Source organism: Hemitrygon akajei, chromosome 5, assembly GCF_048418815.1.
Source record: "Hemitrygon akajei chromosome 5, sHemAka1.3, whole genome shotgun sequence".
Taxonomy (NCBI): Eukaryota; Metazoa; Chordata; class Chondrichthyes; order Myliobatiformes; family Dasyatidae; genus Hemitrygon; species Hemitrygon akajei.
In genome coordinates this window covers 104,419,523-104,440,669 of record NC_133128.1, presented here as the reverse complement: position 1 = coordinate 104,440,669, position 21,147 = coordinate 104,419,523, and the positions used below count along the sequence as shown (strand labels likewise).

General features: G+C 42.4%; 1 protein-coding gene across 4 annotated transcripts in view; it reads left to right on the top strand.

Moving 5' to 3' along the window:
* LOC140728039 (succinate--CoA ligase [ADP-forming] subunit beta, mitochondrial-like) overlaps positions 1-21,147 on the top strand; it is a 188,975-nt gene that overhangs the window by 39,273 nt on the left and 128,555 nt on the right. The gene's annotated exons all lie outside the window — the stretch shown is intronic.

The following is a 21,147-nucleotide window of genomic DNA, read 5'->3' as shown; positions in this document are numbered from 1 at the left end:
TTGGTCAGGGCATCAAAGGATATGGCGAGAAGGCAGGTGTATGGGGTTGAGTCATGATAGAATGGCAGAGCAGGCTCAGTGGTCTGAATGGCCTAATTCTGATCCTGTGTCTTATGGCTTTGTGGTCCTCCCAGAGTGCTGTGTTTGACCACTCTACTCAGTGCCCTACTGTTCACTGTTATGTTCTAACCTGGTTGGTTCTCCTAAAGTGCAAAAGTTTTGACCTTATCTACCCATGATGCTACTTTCAAGGAATTATGTATCTGTATTCCCAGATCCTTCTGATCTATTGCACTCCTTTTAAGACCTAACCTGGTTGGTCATATGGAAATGCAACACCTCACCCTTATCTGCATTAAATTCCATCTGCCATTTTTCAGCTAATTTTTCCGGTTGCTCCAGATTAAGTTTCATGCTTTGATAGCTTTCCTCACTGTCCACTGTGTTCCCTTTCTTGGTGTCATATGTAAATCTGCTGATCTATTTTACCATGTTATCATCCAGATCACTGACATATATGACAAACAACAATGGATCCAGCATCCATCCCTTGGTACATTACTCATTCCGGGCCTCTAGTCAGAGAGGCAGCCATTAATTACCACTGTATGGCTTCTCCTGTGAAGCCAATGTCAAATCCAATTTGTTACCTTCTTCTGAGTGGCAAGCACCTGAAACCTCTTAACCAGTCTGGACTTTGTTAAAGGCCTGCTAATGTCCATGCAGACATCATCCACTATCTTTTTCTCATCAACTTTCCTGGTAACTTCTGAAACTTCTACAAGATTGGTTAGACATGACTTACCACAAACGAAGACATACTAACTATCCCTAATCAGGTCTTGTCCTTCCAAATACTTGTACATCCAGTCCCTTAGAATACCTCCCAGTAAATTGCCCACTGCTGACATCTGACTCAATTTCTTGGCTTACTCTTAGAGACTTCCTTGAACGATGAAACAACATTTGTTTTCCTTATCTCTAATTATCTTGAAACTAGTGAAATTATGATCACTTGACCCGAAGTGTTCCCCTGCACACACTTCTGTCACCTGCCTTGTCTCATTCTCTAATAGGAGATCCAATATCGCACTTGCTCTAGTTGGGACCTCTGAGGATTAAGGAAGTGCACTGAACACATTTGACAAACTATCACATCTAGTCCTTTTTTAGTGTGGGAATTCCAGGCAATATGTGGAAATTTAAAACCACCTATTGTCACAACTTTATATTTCTTGCAACTTTGCTATTGCTCTACAAATTTGCTCCTCAGAGTATCACTGGCTGTTGGGTGGTGTATAATCATCCTTTTCTTATTCCTTAGTTCCACTCATAGAGCCTCAATAGATGAGCCCTCCAATTTGTCCTGCTGTGACATTTTCCCTGACTAGCAATATCACCCTCCCCCCTTAATTGCCTTTTCCTCTGTTGTGTTAAAACAGAACCCTGGAAAATTGAGCTACCAGTCCTGCCCTTCCATCATACAAGTCTCACTAATGGCTTCAATATCTTAATTCCATATGCTGAACCATGCTCTGATCTCATCTGCTTTACCAGCAATACTCTTTCCATTGAGATAGATACAAATCAGATTCTTTTTCTCATGATGCTAAACCTTTCAGTTCCTGCCTTCTTAATATAATTTCCCACAACTGCTTCACTATCTGCTCTGGCACTGTGGTTTTCATTCTCCTGCAACTCTGGTTTAACCCCCCCCCCCACAAAGCAGCAGTAGCAAACCTTCCCACGAGGATATTGGTTCCCTTCTCACAGTTCTGCTGCAAACCATCCCATTTGTACAAGTCCCACCTTCCCTCAAAGAGATCCCAACGGTCCAAAGGTCTGAAGCCCTGTCTCCAGCACAATCTCCTTAACCATGTGTTAAACCTATTTCTGGCCTTGCCAGCATCTGGCATGGGTAGCAATCCAGAGATCATAACCCTGGAGGTCCTGTCATTTAACTAAGCAGCTAACTTTCTAAACACATTTTGCAGGACCTTGTCACCCTTCCTGCCTATGTCATTGGTTTTGATGTGGGCCGTGGCTTCAAGCTACTCACTCTTCCCCTCAAGAATGCTGTGTACTCAATTTGAGATATCCCTAACCCTGACAACAGAAAGCCAACGCATCTTCTGCAAATCTTGTTCGCTTCCACTGAACTTCCTGTCTTTTCTCATAACCAATAAATTCTCTATCAGTAGTGTTTTCCTCTTCTTCCCCCTTCCCTTCTGAGTCACAGAACCATACTCAGTTAAAGAGACGTGACTGCTGTAGCTGTCCTCTGCTAGATCGTTCTTACAAAGCGGTATACTTATTATTGAGGGTATGGTCACAGGGGTACCCTGCACTGACTGCTTATCTCCTTTACCTCTCCTGATGGTCACCTAGCATCCGGTGTCGTGCACCTTAGGTGTAATTATCTCCTGTCAATTAACCCCTCAGCCTCCTGAATGATCCGGAGTTCATCTGGCTACAGCTTCAGTTCCCTAATATGGTCTAAAGCTGCAGCTGCTTGCACTTCCTGCAGGTGTAGTCATAGAAACTGGATGTTTCTTAGAGCTTTCCCACATCATGTTCCAGGAGCACTCCACTTTCCTGACTCTCGTTCCCTCTGCTCTAATTGCAAAATAAGAAAGAAACTTACGAGAAACCTATACCGCCTCCTGTTGCCAAAGCCTCTTGAGTCATAAATGTCAAGCTCTCTCTCTAACCCTGTCCCACTCCAATAATGGCTACTCCCAAAATGGCACTCTATTTAAACCCAATTTTTTTTTATGGCCCTTGACAAGATCCAACAATTGTAAGTCTGCTTAATGTCCCTGCTCTCATGCACTCACTCACCACAAGCAACAGTTTTCACAACTTCAAGCCCACCAAATGTTATTCTGATCATTGATTATTGTGAGTTGTTAATTATTCTTCGATTTATAGAAAGTTCACCTGAACAATAGCTGGCTGACTTAAATAGTCCTGTATCCTCAAGTGGATGCAATATTTATCATTGCATTAACTTGGCTGATATTAGATTGCAACTTTCAGCAATACAGCTTGAATATTATTGGGCACCTATCTAATTACACTAGAAAAAGTTGTTCATATCATATGACATTCCACATGAACAATTACAGCATGCCCTTCAAAGCACCGACTCCTCGTTGACCATCAAGCACCCCTTTTTTACATTAATGCTATATGAATTTGCACATTCCAGAACTTGGTTGACTTGATGACTACTTTTGAAGGTGGTGTCCTTCAGAAGAGCCAGAAATGAATTATTTATCTTCTGAGTGAAGATCTTTGATATTTTCAGCCATAATGGGCCCCAAACCACAGAGAGCAGGGATTTATGAAGCTGTTGCCTTCAGTTTAATTTATGCTTAAAATAGTATGTAGTGATATTAATTGAGTTTGTTACTGCTATGATTTAAACCTAAGAATGGGGACTAAATGGTGAAGAAGAGACTAGTGGTCTCTTTGGAACTAAGCTGTATCAGTTAAGGGAGGTCTATTGGGTTGTCTCTTGTCATATCATTATTCACTTGCAGTGAACACTATAACGATCACCAGAAGACCATGAGATATAGGAGCAGTATTTTCCTCTCAGCTAAAATCTCCTGTTTCCTGCCCACGTCCCTTCATGTCCTGACCAATCAAGAATCTATTAACCTCTGCCTTAAATATACATAAAGACTTGGCCTCCACAGCTGTCTGTGGCAAATAATTCCACAGAATCGCCACCCTCTGGCTAAAGAAATTCCTTTTCATCTCTGTGCTTAAAGGAGATCCCTCTATTCCCAGGATGTGTCCTCTGATCTGAGAATCTCCCACCATAGGAAACATACTCTGCATATCCACTCCATCAAGGTACATCCACTCCACCACTCCATCCACACCATTCAATAGGTTTTAATGAGATCATCCCTCATTCATCCGAATTCTAGAGAATACAGGCCCAGAGTGATTAAACGTTCTTCATATGTCAAGCTGTTCAATCCCAGAACCATTTGCTTGAACCTCCTTTAAACCCTCTGCAGTTTCAGCACATTCTTTCTAAGGTAAAGTGGGAATCAGAATGTGAGTGCAGGGATTAAGGTAGAAGGACAAGGGCATGATGCTAAGAGTTCTGAGTTGATGAGGAAGGACAGGCAGGGGATGAAACATTATTGTAACCAGTTAAGGGGATTGAAATGTGTCTATTTCAATGCTAGGAGTATTAGGAATAAGGAGGATGAACTTAGAGCATGGATTAGTATGTGTAGTATTAGTATGTTGTGGCCGTTACTGAAACTTGGTTGGAGGAAGGGCAGGATTGGATGATGCAGGTCCCGGGATTCAGGTGTTTTAAAAGGAATAGGATGGGAGGTAGAAAGGGGAGGGGGGGCATTGCTAGTCAGGGACAGTATCGCGGCTATAGAAAGGGAGGACGCTGCAGAGGGAGTGTCCACTGAGTTGGTCTGGGTGGAAGTCAGAAATAGGAAGGTATCAGTCACTGTGCTAGGAGTAGTCTGTAGGCCCCTAAATAGCCCTCGGGACACCGAGGAGCAGATAAGTAGGCAGATTTTAGAATGGTGCACAAAATACAGGGTAGTAGTTATGGGTGATTTCAACTTCCCTCATTGATTGACTGGCACCTCCTGAGTGCAAGGGGGATAGAAGGGGCTGAATTTGTCAGGTGTGTTCAAGAAGGATTCCTGACACAGTATGTGGACCAGCCGACGAGAGGAGAGGCTATACTGGATCTAGTTCTGGGTAATGCCTCCTGGTGGGGGAGCATTTTGGTGAGAGTGACCACAACTCTCTTAGCTTCAGCATAGCTATGGAAAGGGATAAAATAAGGCAAAATGGTGAAGTACTTAACTCGGGAAGGGCTAACTTTGAAGGGATGAGGCAGGAACTAGCGAGAGTAAATTGGAAACAGATGGTCAAAGGGGAAAGCACAGAAGTAATGTGGGAGAAGTTTAGGGACCAATTGAGCTGGGTTCAGGATAGGTGTGTCCCACAGAGACAAGGAGAAAATGGTAGGAAAAGGGAACCTATGGCTGACGAAACATGTGAGACAACTCGTCAAGAGGAAAAAGGAAGCATATGTTAGATACCAGAAGCAGGAAGTAGGAAGGGCTTATGAGAAATATAGGGTAGCCGGGAAGGAGCTCAAGAAAGGACTTGGGAGAGCTCGAAGGGGGCATGAGAAGGCCTTAGCATGTAGGATTAAGGAGAACCCTAAGGCATTCTATGCATATGTGAAGAACAGGAGGATGACGAGAACAAAGGTGGGACTGCTAAAGGATAAAGAGGGCAACATGTGCCTGGAGGCGGAGGAGGTTGGGGAGGTCCTAAATGAATACTTTGCTTCAGTATTCACAAGTGAAAAGGATCTTGATCAGGGTGAGGTCGAAATAGAGCAGGCCTGTGTGCTGGACAATGTGGAGATTACAGAAGTAGTAGTGCTGGATCTTCTTAAAAACATGAAGATTGATAAATCCCCAGGTCCGGATATGATACATCCCAGGTTGTTGTGGGAATTGAGAGAAGAGATCACTGGAGCATTAGCTATGATCTTTGAATCCTCTTTGGCTACAGGGGAAGTGCTGGAGGACTGGAGAATGGCAAATGTAGTTCCCTCCTTTAAAAAAGGTAATAGGGAGAAACCTGGGAACTATAGTCTTACGTCGGTGGTCTGCAAACTACTGGAAAGGATTCTTAAGGATAGGATCAATGAGCATTTGGAGAAGTACAGTCTATTCATGGATAGTCAACATGGCTTTGTGAAGGGAAGATCATACCTCACGAGCCTGATTGAATTTTTTGAAGAGGTAACAAAAGAAATTGATGAGGGTAGGGCAGTGGATGTGGTCTACATGGACTTTAGCAAAGCACTTGACAAGGTCCCTCATGAGAGACTCATCCAGAAAGTCATTTGGCATGGGATAAGTGGAACCTTAGCTGTTTGGATAAAAAAAAATTGGCTTAAAGGGAGCAAGCAGAGGGTAGTTGTGGAAAGAAAGTATTCTGACTGGAGGTCGGTGACTAGTGGAGTGCCGCAGGGATCTGTCCTGCGACCCCTGCTATTTGTGATTTTTATAAATGACCTGGGTGTAGAGGTGGAAGGATGGGTGAGTAAGTTTGCGGATGACACGAAGATTGGAGGAGTTGTGGAATCAACTGCAGATTGTCGAAGGTTACAAGACGATATAGACAGGCTGCAGAGTTGGGCAGAAAAATGGCAGATGGAGTTCAATCCAGATAAGTGTGAGGTGATGCATTTGGAAAGACATATCAGAAGACTGAGTACAGGATTATTCAGTGAGGAGTTCGCAGCCCCACGCACTTCGGGTGTAAGGTAGCCAACTCCCAATTTGTCGGTTTACAAAGGTCATACTTATACCCAAAAGCAGGGTACTACATTCGCAAATATGGTTACCGATTCAAATCCATCAATTGATTGGCTATTGCATAGCCAAGCACGCGAAATACTCGGAATAAGCATAGACGCAAGCGTAATACTTGGAATGGGTATGGACGCAAGCAAAACACTCAAAATAGGTATATAGCTCAAAATACTTTGCCGAACACATTGTCTTGTGGTTGCAAGGTTCCTCTTCTTTGTGGTGGCCACATGCTGTCTGGCACCTTAATTTAGCTACCTCTTCCCTGTTCTCCTACACTTCCCCAATGACGTATCCTCTCCCTGGTCTTGTCTACATAGTTTGCTACACTTACCCCTCGCCCACCCCTTCTACACGTACCCCTTACCCTCTTCACATTCTCAAGAAGACTGTGTATAGGATTAATGGTCAGTTACTTAAGAGTGTGGATGAACAAAGGGGCCTTGGGGTTCAAATCCATACATCCCTCAAGGTCGCTGTGCAGGTTGATAGGGTAGTTAAGAAGGCCTATGGGATGCTAGGCTTCATTAGCGGGGCATTGAGTTCAAGAGTAGAGAGGTCATGTTGCAACTCTACAAATCTCTGGTGAGATCACACTTAGAATCAGAATCAGAATCAGACTTTAATCGCCAAGTACCTATGCACATACAAGGAATTTACTTCCGGCAGATGTTGTCTCTCTGCTCATAACAATAATAATGATAAATATAAATGAAAATATAGATTATACATACAGGTAGTGCAATCCAAGTAATAGTTAGCTGACAGTTAACCGGCAGTTAACTGTTCAGCAAAGTGACCACAGTAGGGAAAAAACTTCTCCAGTGCCTATTAGTCTTAGTCTGGAGGGATCTGAAGTGCCTACCAGACGGAAGCAGATCAAACAGTCCGTGCGCAGGATGGGAGGAGTCCTTTATGATGTTCCCTACCCTCTTCTTCAACCTGGAAGAGTACAGGTCCACAATAGAGGGCAGGGAGGCTCCAATGATGTGCTCGGCAGTCCTGACTGTGCGCTGTAGTCTGGTTCTATCCTGCTTGGTGGCGGCTCCAAACCACACAATGATGGAGGTGCACAGGACAGACTCAATGACTGCAGTGTAGAACTGCAGCAGCAATTCCTGAGGCAGACCGTATTTCCTCAAGAGCCGCAGGAAATACATCCGCTGCTGGGCTTTCTTCAGGATGGAGCTGATGTTCTGCTCCCACTTCAGATCCTGAGAGATCCTAGAGTTTTGTGTTCAGTTCTGGTCACCTCATTATAGGAAGGATGTGGAAGCTATGGAGAGGGTGCAGAGGAGATTTACCAGGATGTTGCCCGGTTTGGCGAACAAGTCATATGAAGCAAGGTTAGCAAAGCTGGGACTTTTCTCTTTGGAACGTAGAAGAATGAGAGGGGACTTGATAGATGTCTACAAGATTATGAGAGGCATAGATAAGGTGGATAGTCAGTACTTGTTTCCTAGGGGACCAATAGCAAACACCAGAGGGCATATGTACAAAATTAAGGGAGGGAAGTTTAGGGGAGACATCAGGGGTAAGTTTTTACACAGAGGGTTGTGAGTGCCTGGAATGACTTGCCAGGGCTGGTGGTGGAGGCTAAAACATCAGGGGTATTTAAGAGCCTCTTGGACAGGCACATGGATGAAAGAAAAATGGAGGGTTATGGGGTAGTGTGGTTTTAGTACTTTTTTTTAAGGATTATATGGGTCGGCACAACATGGAGGGCTGAAGGGCCTGTACTGTGCTGTAATGCTCTATGGTTCTATCAGGGGCCCAAAACTGCTCTCAATACTCCAAGTGAGGCCTTACCAGTGTTTTATAAAGTCTCAATGTTACATCCTTGCTTTTATATTCTAGTCCTGTTGAGATTAATGCTAACATTGTGTGTGTTTCCTCACCACAGACTCAACCTGCAGATTAACCTTTAAGGAATCCTGTGCAAGGATTCTCAAGTGCCTTTGCACCTCAGTTTTTTGCATTTTCTCTCCATTTAGAAAATAGTCAATCCTTTCATTTCTTCTATCAAAGTGCATGACCACACACTTTTTGACACTGTGTCCCATTTGCCACTTCCTTGCCCGTTCTCCAAATCTGTCTAAATCCTTTTGAAGCCTTTCTACTTCTTCAAGACTACCTGCCCCTGCACCTAACTTTATATTGTCTGAAAACTTTGCCCCAAAGTCATTAATTCCATTCATCCAAATGCTTGACATACAACATAAAAAGAAATTGGTCCCTACACAGACCCTCGTGGAATGCCACTAGTCACCAGCAGCCAGTCAGAGAAGGTTCCCTTTATTCCCACTCCTTGCCTCCTGCCAATCAGCTAGAATCCATGCTAGAATCTTTCTTGTAATACCATGGAGTAATAGCTTTTTAAGAAGCCTCAAGTGTGGCACTTTGTCAAATGTCTTCTGAAAATCTAAGTACACAACATTACTGATACTCTGTTGTTTACCTTGCCTGTTATTTCTTCATTGAATTCCATCAGATTTGTCAGTAAAGGTGTTCCCTTGAAGGAATCATGCTGATTACAGCCTATTTTATCATGTGCCTCAAGTACCCTGAGATATCATCCTTAATAATTGGCTCTATCTTCCCAACCACTGATCTCAGACTAACTAGCCTATAGTCTCCTTTCTTCTGCCCCTCTCCCTTCTTGCTGAGTGGAGTGACATTTGCAATTTTCCAGTCTTCCAGAATCATTCCAGAATCTAGTGATTCTTGAAAGATAAATACTAACGGTTCCACAGTCTCTTCCACCACCTTTTTCAGAACTCTGGAGTGTACACCATCTGGTCCAGGTGACTTATCTATCTTCAGACCCTTCAGTTTCCCAAGAACCTTCTCCCTAGTAATGGTAACTTTACAAACCTCATTACCCCTGACATTCAGAACTTCCACCATACTGCTAATGTCTACCACAGAGAAGACTGATGCACAATACTTATTCAGTTCATCCGCCATTTCCTTGTCCCCAATTACTATCTCTCCAGCATAATTTTCCAGCAGTTTGATATGCACTCTTGCCTGTCTTTTACACTTTATGCATCTGAAGAAACTTTTGGTATACTCCAATATTATTGGCTCGCTTACTTTTATATTCCATCTTTACCTGCTTAATGACATTTTTAGTTGCCTCCTTTTTGGATTTTAAAAACTTTCCAATCCTCTAACTTCCCACTAATTTTTACTCTGTTATATACACTTTCTTTGGCTTTGACTTCTCTTGTTAGCCATGGTTGTGTTATGTTGCATTTAGAATACGTCTTCCACTTTGGGATGTATGTGCCCTGTGCTTCCAGCCATTGCAGCTCTGATTTCATCCCTGCTAGTGTTCTTTTCCAATCAATTCTTGCCAACTCCACTCTCATGCCTCTATAATTTGTTTTACTGCACTGAAACAGTAATAGTGTAATATTTGATTTTAGCTTCTCCTTCTTAAATTTCAGGGTTAATTCAGTCATATGATCACTTTCCCCTAAGGGTTTTTTTTTACCTTGAGCTCTCTAATCAATACCTGTTTTATTGCATAACACCCAATCCGGATTAGTTGATCCCCTAGTGGGCTCAACCACACGCTGCTCAAAAAATCCATCTCATAGGCATTCTAGAAGTTCCCCTCCTGGAATCCAGCACCCACCTGATTTTCCCAATTTATCCCATGAGTATTGTATTATTACCCTACTGATATGAATTCTTTATCTGACATTGGATTTTGTAGACCACATCCTTACTACAATTTGGGGGTCTGTATTTACAAACCTCATTTCCAGAAAAGTTGGGCTATTTTCCAAAATGCAATAAAAACAAAAATCTGTGATATGTTAATTCACGTGAACCCTTATTTAACTGACAAAAGTACAAAGAAAAGATTTTCAATAGTTTTACTGACCAACTTAATTGTATTTTGTAAATATACACAAATTTAGAATTTGATGGCTGCAACACACTCAACAAAAGTTGGGACAGAGTTAAAATAAGATTGAAAAGTGCACAGAATATTCAAGTAACACCGGTTTGGAAGACTCCACATTAAGCAGGCTAATTGGTAGCAGGAGAGGTATCATGACTGGGTATAAAAGTAGCGTACATCAAAGGCTCAGTCTTTGCAAGCAAGGATGGGTCGTGGCTCACCCCTTTATGCCAAAATTCGTGAGAGAATTGTTAGTCAGTTCAAAAGGAACATTTCCCAATGCAAGATTGCAGAGAATTTAGGTCTTTCAACATTTACAGTACATAATATTGTGAAAAGATTCAGAGAATTCAGAGACATCTCAGTATGTAAAGTTGGAAACCACTGTTGAATGCTTGTGATCTTCGAGCCCTCAGGCAGCACTACCATAGAAACTGTCATGCTACTGTGACAATTATAGCCACCTGGGCTTGGGAGTACTTCGAAAACCATTGTCACTTAACACAGTCCGTCGCTGCATCCAGAAATGCAACTTGAAACTGTATTACGCAAGGAGGAAGCCATACATCAACTCTATGCAGAAATGCCGGCGAGTTCTCTGGCTCGAGCTCATCTCAGATGGACCGAAAGACTGTGGAACCGTGTGCTGTGGTCAGTTGAGTCCACATTTCAGCTAGCTTTTGGAAAAAACGGGCGTTGAGTTCTCCGTGCCAAAGATGAAAATGACCATCCTGATTGTTATCAGCGAAAGGTGCAAAAGCCAGCATCTGTGATGGTATGGGGGTGCATCAGTGCCCACAGCATGGGTGAGTTGCATGTATGTGAAGGTACCATTGACTCTGAGGCATATGTTAGGATTGTAGAGAGACATATGTTGCCATCAAGGCGACGTCTCTTCCCAGGATGTCCATGCTTATTTCAGCAGGACAATGCCAGACCACATTCTGCACGGGCTACAACAGCATGGCTTTGTAGACACAGAGTCCGTGTGCTTGACTGGCCTGCTGCCAGTCCAGATCTATCTCCTATTGAAAATGTATGGCGCATCATGAAGAGGAGAATCAGACAACGGAGACCACGGACTGTTGAGCAGCTGAAGTCTTGTATTTTAGCAAGAATGGACAAAATTTTCAATTGCAAATCTACTACAATTAGTATCCTCAGTTCCAAAACAATTAAAAAGTGTTATTAAAAGGAAAGGTGATGTAACACAATGGTAAACATGCATCTGTCCCAACTTTTGTTGAGTGTGTTGCAGCCATCAAATTCTAAATTTGTGTATATTTACAAAATACTATTAAGTTGGTCAGTAAAACTATTGAAAATCTTTTCTTTGTACTTTTGTCAGTTAAATAAAAGTTCACGTGAATCAACATATCACAGATTTTTGTTTTTATTGCAGTTTGGAAAATATCCCAACTTTTCTGGAAATGGGGTTTGTAACTCCTGTCAGGGTCTTTTTACCCTTGCAGTTCCTTAGCTCTACCTACAATGATTCAACACTATGTCAGCTCTTTCTTATGATCTGAGATTTTTTTTTACCAACAGAGCAATGCTGCCCCCTCTGCGCTCCTACCTGTTCTTTCAATACAATGTGTATCCTTGGACTTTAAGTTTCCAGCTATAATCTTCTTTCAACGTTGATTCATTCTAATCTCTAACTGTGCTACAAGTTTATGTACCTTGTTCCTATATGGCGCATGTTCAAATATAACACCTACAATCCAGTGTTCACCCTTTTTGATCTTGTCCACCTTTTACGTTTCAACTCATCTTGTTGACTGCAGTTTTGCCTTATCATCAGCCTCTCCTGACTACACATTGCCTCTGTTTATAAACCAGATACCTCATCTTCAGCACTATCACTTCGGTTCCCATCCCCATGTCAAATTAGTTTAAACCCTCCTGAACGACCTTCCTTCAAGGATTTGGACCCCTTCTGGTTCAGGTGTAACCTGTTCCTTTTGTACAGGTTATACCTGTCACAGAAGAGAAGATCCATAAATCTGAACCCCTGCCCTCTGCACCAGTACCTCAGCCATGCATTACCTTTCAAATCATTATATTGCTATCATCACTGGCACGTAACACAGGCAGCAGTCAGAGATTACTACCCTGTTAGGTCCCATTTTCAGCTTTCGACATGGTTCCCTAAAATCTCTCTTCAGGACCTCCTTATCTTGTATATCTATGTCATTGGTGCCAATATGCACGAAGACTTCTGGCTGCTCACCCTCACCCTTGAGAATGCCGTGGACCCGATCAGAGATGCCCCTGATTCTGGCACCACGGAGGCAACATACCATCTGGGTTTCCCTGTTGCGCCCACAGAACCCTGTCTCTGTTCTTTGACTAGGGAATCTGCCACCAACACTGCAGGCCTGTTCATCTCTCTGCTGTTCTGAGCCAGAGCACCAGACTCGGTGCCAGAGACCCAGACACTCTTGTTCCCCCCTCCCCCCACCTCCAGTAGGTCTTTCCCCTCAATAGTATCTAAAGCTGTATTCTTGTTGTGAGAAATGGCCACAGGTGCACTCTGCACTGGCTGTGCATTTCCCCTCCTCCTTCTGGCAGTTATCCAGTTACCTGTCTCTAGGAGTGATGACCTCCCTGTAGCTTCTGTCTACATTCTCTCATATGAGTCAAAGGTCATTGAGCTGCCACTCTGGTTCTTTAATAAGTTCTCTCAAGAGCTGCAGATGTTTTCACATCCCACACACAGTACAAAACACTGTCCCTGGAGTTAGACAAGGAAAGAACAAATGAGAACAGAAAGAGAGAAACCTACCAAATACTTCACCTCACCCAAGCCTGATCTTGCCGAAGCCAGATGATCCAAAGCTAAACTCTGCCATACTCACAAGAATGGAGACTCTGCTTGCACCTGTGCTATTTTTATTGGCCTTTTCTGATGAATCCCTTTTGCTGATTGGTCGCTGCTCATCTCAGTGAAACTGCCACAAAGCTCTGCCTTTAAATCTTAGTCGCCTTCCTGATTGAAAGCTATCTCTTTTTACACCCTTCCTGACATCGATTGTCCAATGATGTCAGATATAGTTGGGTACCAGTTTAGGTGGAGCACTGTTTTTCCTATGACTTGCCTGTAGGCAGCAGCACAGCACTTTAAATAGTTAAGTGTGCAATTTGTATGTACGGTGTGAAGTTTTTGTTGTGGGTGTTGAAACAGCTGGAAATGCTAAACAAAAACACAGAATCTAAAAGCAGTCAGTAGACCAAGCAGTATTACTGAGGATATGAACAGTGATTACATCTCAGAGCAAGTGTGCCTTGAAAGTCTGTGATAGGTGAAGACCAAAGTGGTGAAGGTATCAACTACTTTAATAACCAGCAATTTAGACAAATGTCCAGCTGAAAGCTGAATGTAGAGTAGTTGTCAATGGAGAATAAAAGTGACCAGACCCTTCCCCCTGCCCTGAGACTAAACAGATTTATAGGAAATTAATATACTGCAGACCATGATTAAATAGGAATTTAAAATGTCCTGGGGAATTAATAGGAATAACACCTGATAATCTGGGAAATTGATCAGTCCAAAACCACCAATATCCCAAGCATACTAGATAATTGGAGTTTTATTGTATATTCATTTGATTAGTATAATCCCTGGCGAGGTAATGAGTTTATCAATTGATAATTAGTAATCTTAGTTTTTACATTAGATTGTAACATAATCAAACTCAAGTTCAAACGTAGTGTTTATTTGATGTTTCAAACATGCAGTTCATCTCTTTAAAAACTGATTGCTGCCCACCTTGTAGTTTGTGCAACATACACAAAATGCTGGTGGAACGCAGCAGGCCAGGCAGCATCTATAGGAAGAAGTACAGTGGACGTTTCGGGCCGAGACCCTTCATCGGGACTAACTGAAAGGAAAGATAGTAAGAGATATGAAAGTAGGAGGGGGAGGGGGAAATCCAAAATGATAGAAGACCGGAGGGGTCGGGATAAAGCTAAGAGTTGGAAAGTTGATTGACAAAAGGGATACAGAGCTGGAGAAGGGAAAGGATCATGGAACAGGAGGCCTAGGGAGAAAGAAAGGGGGAGGGGAGCACCAGAGGGAGATGGAGAACAGGCAATGAGTGATTGTGAGAGGGGCAGAGGGAGGAGAAAAAGGAGAGGAAAAAGGGGGGATAATAGGGAACAATAATAAATAAGGGATGGGGTGAGAAGGAGATGAAGGGCATTAACAGAAGTTAGAGAAATCGATGTTCATGCCATCAGGTTGGAGGCTACCCAGATGGAATATCAGGTGTTCCTCCAACCTGAGTGTGGCTTCATCTTGAAAGTAGAAGAGGTCATGGATAGATATGTCAGAATGGGAATGGGACGTGGAATTAAAACGTGTGGCCACTGGGAGATGCTGCTTTCTCTGGCGGACAGAATGTAGGTGTTCAGTGAAACAGTCTCCCAGTCTGCATCGGGTCACACCAATATATAGAAGGGTGTACTGGGAACACTGGACACAGTATATCACTCCAGCCGACTCACATGTGAAGTGTCGCCTCACCTGGAAGGACTGTCTGGGGCCCTGAATGGTAGAGAGGGAGGAAGTGTAAGGACAGGTGTAGCACTTGCTCCGCTTACAAGGATAAGTGCCAGGAGAGAGATTGGTGGGAAGGGATTGGGGGGGGACGAGTGAACAAGGGAGTCGCGTAGGGAGTGATACCTGCAGAAGGGGGGGGGAAGATGTGCTTGGTAGTGGGATCCCGCTGGAGGTGGTGGAAGTTACGGAGAATTACATGTTGGACCTGGAGGCTGGTGGGGTGATAGATGAGGACAAGGGGAACCCTATCCCGAGTGGGGTGATGGGAGGATGGGGTGAGAGCAGATGTGTGTGAAATGGGAGAGATGCGGTTGAGAGTAGAGTTGATGGTGGAGGAAGGGAAACCCCTTTCTTTTTTTAAAAAAAAGAAGACATCTCCTTCGTCCTGGAAAGAAAAGCCTCATCCTGAGAGCAGATGCGGCAGAGATGGAGGAATTGCGAGAAGGGGATGGCAGTTTTGCAAGAGACAGGGTCAGAAGAGGAATAGTCCAGGTAGCTGTGAGTTTGTGCACTTGAATTTAAGCATAGTGGCTTCAGCCCTTGATGCATTTAAAAGCTTTTCTGGCTTTTGGAAAGAGTTTAACATAAATTCACAATGTTACTACTTTCTATCCCTAAAGATATCCTGCTCAGCATTAGATTTACAGACCCTAAACCATTGAGCTGTGTATCGGAATACATTTTTCACAACCCACGTACTTAGAAAGGCTAATTATCAAGGCTAATTTTGAAATCTGAACATGATTTGTGTTCACTCTTTTAGGTATTCCTGTCTTGCTTCCAAAGTAAAGTCATCTTTGGCTGTTTTATCATTGATGTTTCCTGAAAAGTTAATATTGTGCTTGCTGCTGATGATTGCAGCATTCAGTTGCTCTTGCAATTTCTCAGTAAATTAAGCAGTATCTGCATGCAACAAGGCAGTTTGGGCTAATTACAAATCTACAGTTTAAAACAATCTAGCCACCTTCTCTTGACATTCATTGTCTTTTCAGATCCATCACTGCCACCATTAACCACAAACTGAACTTGACCAGCTACATGCAGTGCTTGAAAGAGTAGATTCAAGGGTGATGTGTTTTGAGGTGAATGGTTTAACACCTAACCATCACCCATCACTCACCACCAGCCACCAAATCCTCTACAATCCTCACAACAAAAAGTCAAGTGTGAGATTGTTTACAACTGTAACATCATTCAAGAGGCTCAACACCATTCAGAACAAAGGTACCTGCTTGACTGGCAGTCCATCTATCATCCCACACTCTCCATAACTAACGTGTCATGGCTTTGGTGTGCACCATCCCAATAGATGAAATAGATGCAGTGTAGTAAGTTTCAAATATTGCTTCAAACGCATGAACAAAGAAACCTTTAACACCTAGAAAGATTAGGACAGCAAGTACATGGGCGGTGCTACCATATAAAGAGTTTTGCTTGAAGTCGCAAACCTTATTAACTTCTGGTTCATGAAAAGGAGGGAGAGCTTGAACAACTTAATGATTGTTCAGTTGCCTACCTTCCTTGCTGCCTGGCCAATCTCCCAGGCATGCTTACTTAATCAAAGTGTGAAAATGGCTCATCACTGTCTAAGATGAAAGCAGATAAATAATCCAAGATAAAAGTAGAAAATGCTGGAAACATTCAGCATGTTCAGAGAGGGAAAGAAAGTTAAAGATATAGATTTCGTCAAATCCAGGAAAGACTAGAAAGGAAAAATCAACACTGGCCTTACTATGACAGTGTCTTCTGAATAAAAATAAACTCAAAGAAAGAAAAGTTCTGTAGTAGTGGTTAACATCTCAAAAAAAAAGAGTATTGAACTTTAACTGACAAGATGTAACTATCTGTTTTGTAAATATGACAACTTTTATGTGATTCTGTGTATTACAATAATGAGCTAAGTAATTGATGCCATTTAATGACTTGGGTTCTGGTTCTTGCCAGTATCCTAAGGGTTTTGCACTGCTTGCCCATTAAAAATAGTGAATTCAATTGGTCTCTGCTATGTCAATAAACCTGGTATTAGGGGGCTGTATATTGTCCACTAAGTTTAATATATAATTTGTTCATACTGTTGGTTGATAATTTACATTTCCTGTTCTGTGAGATGCTTTCCTGTCTTTAATTCCTCATTTGTGTGCAAATACTATGAGGTTCCTCGGAGCTATTTTGCATATCATTCTAGCATCTTGCACAACTATTACAATTGTAAATATTTGAAATGTTTCTTGTAAACCAGGAACACATAATCTGCTATCAAGATGATGTAGGTGGCATGGTGGCAAAGCAGTTAACTTAACACTTTACAGCACCAGCGACTGGGTTCAATTTCTGTCACTGTAAGGAGTTTGTATGTTCTCTCTGACTTTTTGGGTTTCCTCTGGGTGCTCTGGTTTCCTCCCCCATTCTGAAATTACATAGAGGTTGGGGTTAGTAAGCTTAGGCTTGCTATGTTAGCGGTGAAGCATGGCAACACTTGCAGGCTGCCCCAGCACTTCCTTGGACTTTGTTGGTCATTGACGCAAGCAAGGCATTTAACTGAATGTTTCAAAGCACATGTGACAAATAGAGCTGAACTTTCATTTTTAATATTGCAAGTGATCTAGGCTGCCTTGCATACAAGTGAATTAACTTATAACCATATAACAATTACAGCACGGAAACAGGCCATCTTGGCCCTTCTAGTCTGTGCTGAGCGTTTACTCTCACCTAGTCCCACAGACCTGCACTCAGCCCACAACCCTCCATTTCTTTCCTGTCCATATACCTATCCAATTTTTTTAAATGACAATATCGAACCTGCCTCTACCACTTCTACTGGAAGCTCGTTCCACATAGCTACCACTCTCTGAGTAAAGTACCCCCTTGTGTTACTCCTAAACTTTTGCCCCCTAACTCTCAACTCATGTCCTCTTGTTTGAATCTCCCCTACTCTCAATGGAAAAGGTCTATCCACGCCAACTCTATCTATCCCCCTCATAATTTTAAATACCTCTTTCAAGACCCAGGTAATGTTCTAGTAAACCTCCTCTGTAATCTCTATTTTGTTGACATCTTTTCTATAATTCGGTGACCAGAACTGTACACAATCCTCCAGATTTGGCCTCACCAATGCCTTGTACAATTTCAACATTACATCCCAACTCCTATACTCAATGCTCTGATTTATAAAGGCCAGCATACCAAAAGCTTTCTTCACCACCCTATCCACATGAGATTCCACCTTCAGGGAACTATGCACCATTATTCCTGGATCACTCTGTTCTACTGCATTCTGCAATGCCCTACCATTTACCATGTATGTCCTATTTTGATTAGTCCTACCAAAATGTAGCACCTCACACTTATCAGCATTAAACTCCATCTGCCACCTTTCAGCCCACTCTTCTAACTGGCCTAAATCTCTCTGCAAGCTTTGAAAACTTACTTCATTATCCACAATGCCACCTATCTTAGTATTATCTGCATGCTTACTAATCCAATTTACCACCTCATCATCCAGATCATTAATGTATTTGACAAACAACATTGGACCCAGTATAGATCCCTGAGGCACACCACTAGTCACTGGCCTCCAACCTGACAAACAGTTATCCACCACTACTCTCTGGCATCTCCCATCCAGCTACTGTTGAATCCATTTTACTACTTCAATATTAATACCTAACGATTGAACCTTCCTAACTAACCTTCTGTGTGGAACCTTGTCAAAGGCCTTACTGAAGTCCATATAGACATCATCCACTGCTTTACCCACATCAACTTCCCTAGCAACCTCTTCAAAAAATTCAATAAGATTTGTCAAATATGACCTTCCATGCACAAATCCATGTTTTCTGTTCCTAATCGGACCCTGTCTATCCAGATAATTATATATACTATCTCTAAGAATTGTGTACAGTTCTGGTCACAGGATTATAGGAAAGATGTCAACAAAATAGAGTACAGAGAAGATTTACTAGAATGTTAGCTGGGTTTCAGCACCTAAGTTACAGAGAAAGCTTGAACAAGTTAGGTCTTTATTCTTTGGAGTGTAGAAGGTTGAGGGGGGACTTGATAGAGGTATTTAAAATTATGAGGGGGATAGATAGAGTTGGCGAGGATAGGCTTTTTCCATTGAGAGTAGGGGAGATTTAAACAAGAGGACATGAGTTGAGAGTTAAGGGGCAAAAGTTTAAGGGTAACACGAGAGGGTTATTTCTTTACTCAGAGAGTGGTAGCTGTGTGGAACGAGCTTCCAGTAGAAGTGGTAGAGGCAGGTTCGGTATTGTCATTTAAAGTAAAATGGGATAGGTATATGGACAGGAAAGGAATGGAGGGTTATGGGCTGAGTGCGGGCCAGTGGGACTAGGTGAGAGTAAGTGTTCAGTACAGACTAGAAGGGCCGAAATGGCCTGTTTCCATGCTGCCATTGTTATATGGTGTTATGTACCCCGTAACTGGATCACTTACCAGCAAAGATAGAGAGGTCTGTTGAAGTCTGATGGTACTATTTTTAACAGTATTTATTGATAAAAATACACAATAATATCAATGCAAACATACAGATAATATACTTCATCAATACTAAATCTAAAAGCGTGGGTATAATAATAATAAGAAATAGCTCTATCGTTGTCTAGGGGATAATGTATTGACTGATGGAAATATAAAAGTCACTGTAGTTCATTCAAGCTGCAGCTTTTTGGTTGGAGAGAAAGACGGGTTAAAACTTGCCCATTCCTTTTATGATGTCAATCCTTCGAGAGTCGTTGGGAGTTGATTTCCCCGTTGTTAGCTAAAAACCGTTCTTCCGTGGTAAAGGGCCCACCGATTCCGGGGCAAATGGAAAAGGACGCACGTGGCCTTTCCACCAGTTTTTGCTATTACGGGATCGTTAGCGTTTCTTCTGGTGCGTCTGAAGGGGCTGTTCCCCAGACCCTCTTTTATCCTGACTCACAGAGTCTCAGATGTCAATCAGGTTGAGATGATGCAATCCCTCCACCAACCCCCCCCCCCTCGGTTCATTGCCTGGGGGCTTCGATGCATCGTACAGTATTCAATACACAATCCCGTCTCCAAGAGACAATAGCCGTTATCCATGGTTCCGCCTTTCGGAGGCCAGATCACATTCCAGACTCTTTGTGGATTCTGCATGTCTTTCTCTCATTTCCTGGGTCTCCTGAACTGACTTAATAGTGATCTTGCGATTCTCAAAAAGGAGGGGGCCACGGACGTAACAATGGTAAGAATACTTTCCATTAATTTACCCACCACTGACGTCAAACTTACAGGCTTATAATTGCTAGGTTTACTCTTAGAACCCTTTTAAACAATGGAACCACATGGGCAATATGCCAATCCTCCGGCACCATCCCCGTTTCTAATGACATTTGAAATATTTCTGTCAGAGCCCCTGCTATTTCTACACTAACTTCCCTCAAGGTCCTGGGGAATATCCTGTCAGGACTCGGAGACTTATCCACTTTTATATTCCTTTAAAAGCGCCAGTACTCCTCTTTTTTAATCATCATAGTTTCCATAACTACCCTACTTGTTTCCCTTACCTTACACAATTCAAAACCCTTCTCCTTAGTGAATACTGAAGAAAAGAAATTGTTCAAAATCTCCCCCATCGCTTTTGGCTCCACACTTAGCTGTCCACTCTGATTCATTAAGGGACCAATTTTATCCCTCACTAACCTTTTGCTATTAATATAACTGTAGGAACCCTTTGGATTTATTTTCACCTTACTTGCCAAAGCAACGTCATATCTCCTTTTAGCTTTTCTAATTTCTTTCTTAAGATTCTTTTTACATTCTTTATATTCTTCGAGCACCTCATTTACTTCATGCTGCCTGTATTTATTGTAGATCTCTCTTTTTTTCCTGAACCAAGTTTCCACTATCCCTTGAAAACTTGAAATGTAGTAATTATATTATTGCACTATTATTCCAGAGAATATATGTGACTTGAAGCACCCTGCCCTCAATCACAGTTTGAGAGTTTGCAAGTAAAAACAATAAAGCTGTACAATTGCGGTTGAAAAATCTGAAGTTCACTAGTTCCTTTAGAGAAGAGCACCTGCTTTGGTTAATTGGTCTGATCTTTGTGCTTTCATTCCCATGCCAATGTGGTTAAGGGTTAACTTCCCTCTGAAATGACCTATTAAATCAGTTTGTGTCAAGCTGCTATATGTAAAGTGCATGTGGAATGCAGTCAGTCAGGCAAACTCACCTTATTGGGGCAACTAGAGATAGAGTACCCCAGAGGCAAAATACTGCAAAAACTTGAATTCTGA